Source organism: Lactuca sativa, chromosome 2, assembly GCF_002870075.4.
Source record: "Lactuca sativa cultivar Salinas chromosome 2, Lsat_Salinas_v11, whole genome shotgun sequence".
In the NCBI taxonomy this organism is placed as follows: Eukaryota; Viridiplantae; Streptophyta; class Magnoliopsida; order Asterales; family Asteraceae; genus Lactuca; species Lactuca sativa.
In genome coordinates this window covers 53,148,816-53,156,951 of record NC_056624.2, presented here as the reverse complement: position 1 = coordinate 53,156,951, position 8,136 = coordinate 53,148,816, and positions in this window count along the sequence as shown.

Sequence of the window (8,136 nt, the reverse complement as noted above, 5' to 3'; positions counted from 1 at the left end):
ATGAAAAGGGATGTCGTAATCATAGTCTTAATTGTTTAGACCTTTGCCACTTCTCATAAATCCATGTTAGTGTGTCAGTTAACAACACACACTCCACTAACGTCTTTGAGAATGTAAATATCACAATTGATATCTAGCTAAAATCTACTTAGTGAAAGTGTTTCCTCACCATCATTTTCATGGATTGGAGAGAAACCTTATGACACTTAGATTTAACAGTGTATGTGTTCTTATCCATGTGAATTGTCAAAACCATAGTCACAAGACAAGGACAATGACAAATCCAAACTCATATGGACTGAACTCAATCTTAAATTCTTGCCACCTGGCAGCTCAAGGGCCTGCCATTGCTTCCAAGTTGTTGTGCAACCAATTGAGAACTCTAAGAACTCATATGCAAAGCCAACTTTAATTGGAATGGGCACATAATATGTCAACACGATTGGTTATGAACCTCAAGTCGTGTGCTAGGGAAGAACGTCAGGTTTTATTCTTGATTACTTCTTGAGACTTTCAAGACCTTTAAGACTCGCACTGTCCTCTTGACATATAAGACTTTCTTGTCCAATATTCAAGAGATAATGTGGATTCTAATCAAGACAAACACTTCACACAATTAGCCTTAGTTGGTCTTTGTTTTATCTAAAACATCACAACTTACCAATTTCAAATGTACAAGAGTAGAAAACCTTTTACTCTTACATTTGACTAGTGTTAACAAACCTTTTTTAAGATATGTCACTCAACTTACATTCTTAGAGTATAACTCTAAGAATTTTTTTGGAACAAAGTATGAATCTTCTTGATTTAACCACTTCAACAATTCATAGCTCCTCTACTTAGCTATCAGAATGCACTTAGAGGATGAATTGTGATAAGGTCTCTTAATCATTAAGATGATCATATAACATGATACTAAAGTACTCTCCCATCTTTTCAGATTTGAGAAACTTTTATCCTTCTGCCTAATTTGATTCTTCTTATTTGCTCTGCTATACATTGGAACCTTTTCCAATGTCTCAGAATTATACTTAAGCTTGTAAGTGTAACCATATTCACTGAGCTTTAGTAAATTATGTCACACCCCGAAAACCAAAGGCGGAAACGTTTCCAGGGTTGACTCCAAGTTGAGTATCAAATCCAATGCACATAGTAAGTAAAGTAAACAACCATTACATTACATATTAAAGTTTACATTTGTTCAAAGGTAATATTGTACATTCATAATACATAGTATATATGAACAAATAGAGACGAGTCTTCTGTACGTTCCGTCTTCTCCAAAAGGATCGCTAGGTACCTGTCTAATGTTGACCTGAGAATACAAGCAGTTTGAAAATCAGCATAAAGCTGGTGAGTTCATAAGATGTTTGTTTTGTGAAAATGTACGAGTTTCCTTTGACTTATCGAAAAGTTTGATATCCAAGAAAATCCCATATTTTCTTAAAAGAAAAGGTTGGTTGATTGTTAGGTTACACGGTTCTGGTTATGTTTAACTATGATCCCAGGAAAGTCCCATACTTTCCTGATTGTATATTACTAAGTGTGAAAGATATATAGTTATCTAGTTTATTACTCCTTTCTAGTTATGTAACGTTTCCCCAGGAAAGTCCCATACTTTCCTAAAAGTAATTTTAGTTATTGAAATTCGATATACTGATTGATTTCCATTCGTACCTATTGTATTTGTATTAACTAGGTATTCTGATATCCTAATGGTGTTATCTTGAAGTATACTTAGATACATATCTTCGTATTCGTGTTCTTATTCTTAACATATTCTTATACTTATTCGTGTTCGTATTCGTATTCGTAGTCGTATTCGTTTCCCTAATCCTACTCCTATTACTATTCGTATTCGTATTCGTAGTCGTATTCGTTTCCCTAATCCTACTCCTATTACTATTCATATTCGTATTCGTATTCGTAGTCGTATTCGTATTCGTTCTGTTCATAGTTATAGTTTCGTTATTCGTTCTATTCATAGTTATAGTTTCGTTATTCATTATGTTCCTAGTTATAGTTTCGGTATTCGTTCTGTTCCTAGTTATAGTTTCGGTATTCGTTCTGTTCCTAGTTATAGTTTCGTTATTCGTTCTGTTCCTAGTTATAGTTTCATTATTCGTTCTATTTGATGATTAGTATGAATTATTCGTAGATTATGAAACATAGTTTAAATGGTAACATTTTATCAAGAAATCTATGATTAGTTTGAAAGCTAACTTCGTAATTCGAACTATTTAATAAACACAGTTATTGATATTAGAACATACAGAATGAAATCAATTGAACAGAAAATGATAAGTTGGAGTACAAGATTTCCTTGTACTTTTGCTTGTATTCCCCCTGAAAACAGTGAAAACAGTTGAAAAAGGGTAGGGGTATGAACTCACCGGTTGAGAAACGCTACGTTCCGGATGCTAAGTGTCGATTCAAGGTTTGATAACACGCGAGGTTCCTATGTAATACGAAATAATATACAAATATATCTAATTAAATTCATAAACTTTAATTATACATGAAGTCACACTCCAACGAACGAAAACACCTCAAAACAGGTGTTTGGAGTGACCCGGGTGACATCTACGGATGAGAATTGAAGCAAGGGACTTGGGATTTGAGTTTATTCCCCAAGAGTAAACTCCCTAATGAAGTTTACGGCCTAAACACCCATTCCCCATGAGTTTACGGCCGTAAACTCATGGTGGGGTGGTTTATGGTGTTTAATGGGTCACAAATGGATATTGACACTTGGAAATGCTTGGAATAATTTTATCTAAGGCTTGGATTGAATTAAAATCACCAAATACAACACTTAAGGGAGTTTACGGCCTAAGCATGGGATCTATGGCCGTAAACTCTCATATCCTCTTGAATAAGTGTTTTTAAGGTCTAAAAATTAATCACATGTGATTCTAAAAATTCCCACAAGCCTAGAAATGAATTTTGGGCATCATTTGATACACTTTGAGGAGTTTACGGCCATGGGGCATGTTCTATGGCCGTAAACTCTCAAATGTGGGGTTTTGATGTGTTTAAGGTCCTTAAACTATTTTTGGTTGGTCCTATGATTTATTCCAAGGCTTTTGGTGGTGTTAGATGGCTTTCTAACACCTTGAAATTGAAATTACACCCATTTTTAAGGAGTTTACAGCCTAAGCAAATGCCTTGGCCGTAAACTCACACAAACCCCTCAAAAATCATGTCTAAGGTGTTCTAGGTCCATTTCTAATATTCCAAATGTCATGTCTAAGTCTTGATTGAGTCATGGAAGGGTTTAAGGGCTTAAAACCCCCTTAAATATGGGTTTACGGCCTAAGCACTATTCTGGGCCGTAAACTCATATATAAGCCTCTAAATCATTGATAAATCTCGAATTTGAAGGTCCAATATGATACAAAATGAGTATAGGAAGGTACCTTGAATATTTGAGACCTTAAACTCTAGATTTGGACCTTTAAACTTGGATTTAGGAGAGAGGTTATAGAGAGAGTAGTGAGAGAAAGAAAAAGCTTCAAATGATAGCTTGAACATGTTTAAGTAGGTCCTAAGTTCGGGACACGGTGGAATTCTACCCGATACCGACGTTAAACGGGGCTTTTGGTCGCACCCGATTAAGTTGCCGTTACCCGATATGGTTGATTCTAGAAATATTCCGTTCACTAATACGAGGTGTTAGAATGAGTTCTAAGGGTATTAGGACACTCATTAAGTCATAAAATAAAATCCACATTAATGACTTAATTAATTGACGGAAATCGGAAACGAAATCAGAAACGGCGATTGGACGATCGAAACGAGTCGCGAAAAGGGGGTACAAGAAATGAAACGAAATTTCGAGTTGTTATAAATTATGAAGAATAATCTTATCGATCTTTTGTGGTGGTCTTAATCAGTGCACAAGAATGTGTACTCGATCCCTTAGTCCTTCACTTGACTCACATATACATGTGAACAAGGAACTAGTCTTAATTTTCCAAAGATGAAAATTTCTCATTCATCATGCTATACAACTTGCATGATTCCAAGTTCCGGTCTAATTGAAACTTGGGTGATGAGGATCTTTCCTTATTTGGTAAATTTAGACATTACCACAAATGAAAGAATCAATCTCATATTTCCACTCTTGCTATTAATGGAATCATATAAGCAACAATTTTTTCCTCAAATGTCATTGTAAGGATATTTTAAAATAAATAAAATCATCATTTTTTCCTTTTATTTTTAAAAAACTTTGCGAAAAAACTTATCCTTAAAAACCATATGAAAACTTGTTGTTATCTATTCCTAAGCAATATTTCATAACTCCTAAGAAGTAGCTCAAGAATCCGATCTTCAAACTATGCGATAGAAATCCATCTACGCGATCAGATTCAGCATATTCTTTCTTTAAGTTTCTTCACTTTTCTTTTATTCTTAAAACATAACCATGTGATCCAGTCACATCAAGTATCAAGAATCTCAGAGTAGAAACTTAGCAGAGTTAGATAGTGGACTTTACGTAAAGTAGAGTCAAACTTATTGACTTTAACACCCTTAGGTAAATTGGCAGCTTCACAACCAATGCCCCTTCCTTTGGCAATTTAACATATGGACGCTTTGGTAATGGAACATGGGACTATCACAGACTTAGCCTTTTTCTTTACCATTTGGTCAACCGAGTTGACTATGGCCGATCCCTTTCCATTGGGAAGAGAGAGCTTTAGTGGATATCCAATGTCATTATTGTCAATGTCCACAAGTTTTAGGAAGTTGATCTTAGCAAACAGATAAGATCATTAAGGGTCTTGTCATATTCTGTTTCATAGGAGTCCCAAAGGAACTCTCTATGTGACTTAGAAAGTGATTGAACCACCAACTTTCTAAAGACTTTGACACCTAACTCTCCCGGCTTGTCAATATGTGACTACATCTCCAAGATGTGATCACACATAGACCTTTACTTGCCAATAGGGCTTGAGTGACCTTAAACTTTTCAAGAACTTGTGGGTTAGGGAGAATAATTGAAGGAGGTGAAAGAAGTATGATTTCCATGGGACATAATCTTCATTTAGGAAAGCTTGTTTTAAGAGATTTGGGAAGCTCATAAATGTCTAAACCAGACATCCTTTTTGGGAGATAACTGTTCAAGATAGTTGATTTAAAGTCCTTAATATAACACCTAATATGATATATTAAGGCTAGGACCCAACATAATACTTTTATAATTTGGAAGAGGGGTGCCGTAATCCAAGCTATAAAATATTTGAAGGTAGGTGAATGACGATTCACCAATTTCCACCAAGATAAATGAATTGTATTATTAGGTTTTAATTGGTTTTGAAACTCCTAGATCTCTTAGATTCATTGAACTTTTTCAATGGCATGTTTCAATCTCGAGTGTTCCCTTCAGGTTTTGTGACTGGGATGCCGAGGATCACAAAACAAGGTGTGAAGTAACCATGCAAATATACTGGGTACCCTTAATATTTACCCCTTAATCGATGTGCCAGTTAACCACACACGCTCCACCGATACTATGATAAATATTAAGTTACCCTTTTCCTACCTTGTTAAGTCCAGGTTAGTGTGCCGGTTAACCACACACACTCTACTAACAACTTAAGCAAAGTGCAAAGTGTAATTTCATGGGTTAGCACCTTATTCACTTTTTTCTAAGTAACTAAGATTGGGTATTTATAAATGTTTTAGTTACTTAGTATTTATCATTAATACTTTTAATGAAGGAAGAATTCTAGTCCTTGTCCTACCCGTTCGGCTAACGACCCTCCACCAGTCAAGGAAGCGGTGGGTGAGAGTGGACACCCATTAAACTGCCATTTTATAGGCAGTAGCGTTATACCCCCCTTATAGACCGGCTTCGTGAATGAGGCCTACTAACGGTAAGACTGACTTGCTCTTATATATATATATATATATATATATATATATATATATATATATATATTATTAACTTATAATATTATAAAGTATACGGGTTGCATTTTAACTTTTAAAGTTCTAAGGGCTAACTTGGAATAAAATTATTCATAAGTGAAAACTTTTCAAATTCCAAAACTTGAGGGCAAGTTTTGAAACTATTCAAAAGTAATTAATTCCATAACTTATGTGTTTAAAGTAGTTTTAATTAAAAAACTCTTCAAGTTCCATAACTTGAGGACAAGTTTTGGAAGACTTTAAACTAATAAAAAATGTAACTTTTTCTTTATTTTTGTAACTTATGGAATTAATTAAGGTTACACATTTTATTACTTAATGAAGTGACTCTTGAACCCCCATAACTTGTGGACAATACTCTTCATTTTTGTAACCATTGCCAACTTTATGAGTTTTATGAAACTTAAATATGACTTTTCATATAAGTTGAGGACAAGTTACAAAAACACATTTTAGAATCAACTCTTAGACTAAAATGGATTGAAAACACATAATCAATTAACTTATCTATTAATCTAAGCAACTCATATGAACAAATATAATTCATATCAAACTTTTTCATGTAATTAGCATAACTTTTAAACTAATACAAAACATGAATCTATAGACAATTATCTTTGAAATTGGATTAGCATGAACAATACTACATCAAAAAAAAAAGTTTATAAGTCCAAAAACATCTTAGGGTAATGTTCCTAGTCCAATTCCAGCCAAAACAATCGAATAAATGCTGTCAGGGGGTCCAACTCGTCAAGTGCATGAACCAACTCGGCGAGTTGGATGCTTTTTGCCTTGGACTTGTCGAGTCCCTTCATGGACTCAGCGAGTCTACTGTGCAGACAACTCCAAACTTCGATTTTTCAGCCAATTTTGCAAGTATAACAAGAAAACAAGCCTAGTCTCTGATACCACTGTTGGGTTTTGAGCATTCTAACACTCCTAAGTGTACATGCAACCCTAAATACCTTAGATCTATATTTTCTCTATTATACATGCAAATATGAACTTTCCAAGGTATTCATCCTAACTAGCATAATAACATGATTCATATGAATATATCAAGTTAGAATTACATACCTCTTTAAAGTAGAAAGTCTTCATGAAGCTTGAGTGCCTAGTGCCCCAAGTATGACACCTAAAATGGTTCACACAACACAAAATACACTTGTAATAGATTAAGAGAACATACACACTTCATGAAATCGGCTAGCCCTTTCTCTCACTCATAGTGGCTGATTTTTCCCAAGAATATGATCTTTATATAGTGTCACAATTAGGGTAAACCTTGTCATGGCTTTCCATTTCCTTGGATCCATGGGTTCAAATACACCATGGAGCATCCATGGAGCATCCTATGGGTTTTATCCCAACTTGATAATCCATGGAGCATTAGCCCACTATACAAGTATGGATGATTTACACAATCAACCCATATATTTAATTAGTCTTCTTTTGATCACTTAATTAATCCTAGATTAATTCTTGATCAATACTAATTAAATAATCTTATTAATATATTAGAACTTATAACATATTAACAAACCTTAAGTGTTATTTCTCTCATTATAGTCTATCCAAATGCATGATGCCATGCAACCCAAATGGACCATGTCGGGTTGGGTCAAGTCATACCAATTATAGTTATGGACTTAGACATTAATCCAACAATATGTGTGAAGCCAACTTTGTGAAGTTTAAAAGAAAAGGGAGCTCATCTTGGTGTTTGTATGATTGGTTCCATATTGAATCTTGTATCTTCACTCTATTTCTGATCATTTTGAGGTAAAAACTCTTCACCTTGGTCATTAAATCTTTAGATCTAATATTAAGCCACTTTATGAGTTTTTGGTCCAAATCTTCTAGTTCCTGGAGTTTGAGTGGACTCTAAAACCCTTGAATGCATTATTTATCTTTGTAGACCATGGTGTTGGTTGGAAAAAGGAATTGTATGGCTTAATGGATGATTTCATGCCTTAGAGATATCATTAAGAACTTAAGTTTTGTGATCTTGACTTACTGGGATGTCTTAATGGATAAATTTAAACTTTATCCATAAAGACCTCGGGGAGTATCATATATGAGCTTTGGAGTTCTGGAGGTTGAAGGAAAACATCTAAATCAGTTAATTTGTAAAGACCCAGTTCCCATGACGTAGCATTCTAGCCGTCGAGAGATGGTGATTGGAGACCGCTCGACTAT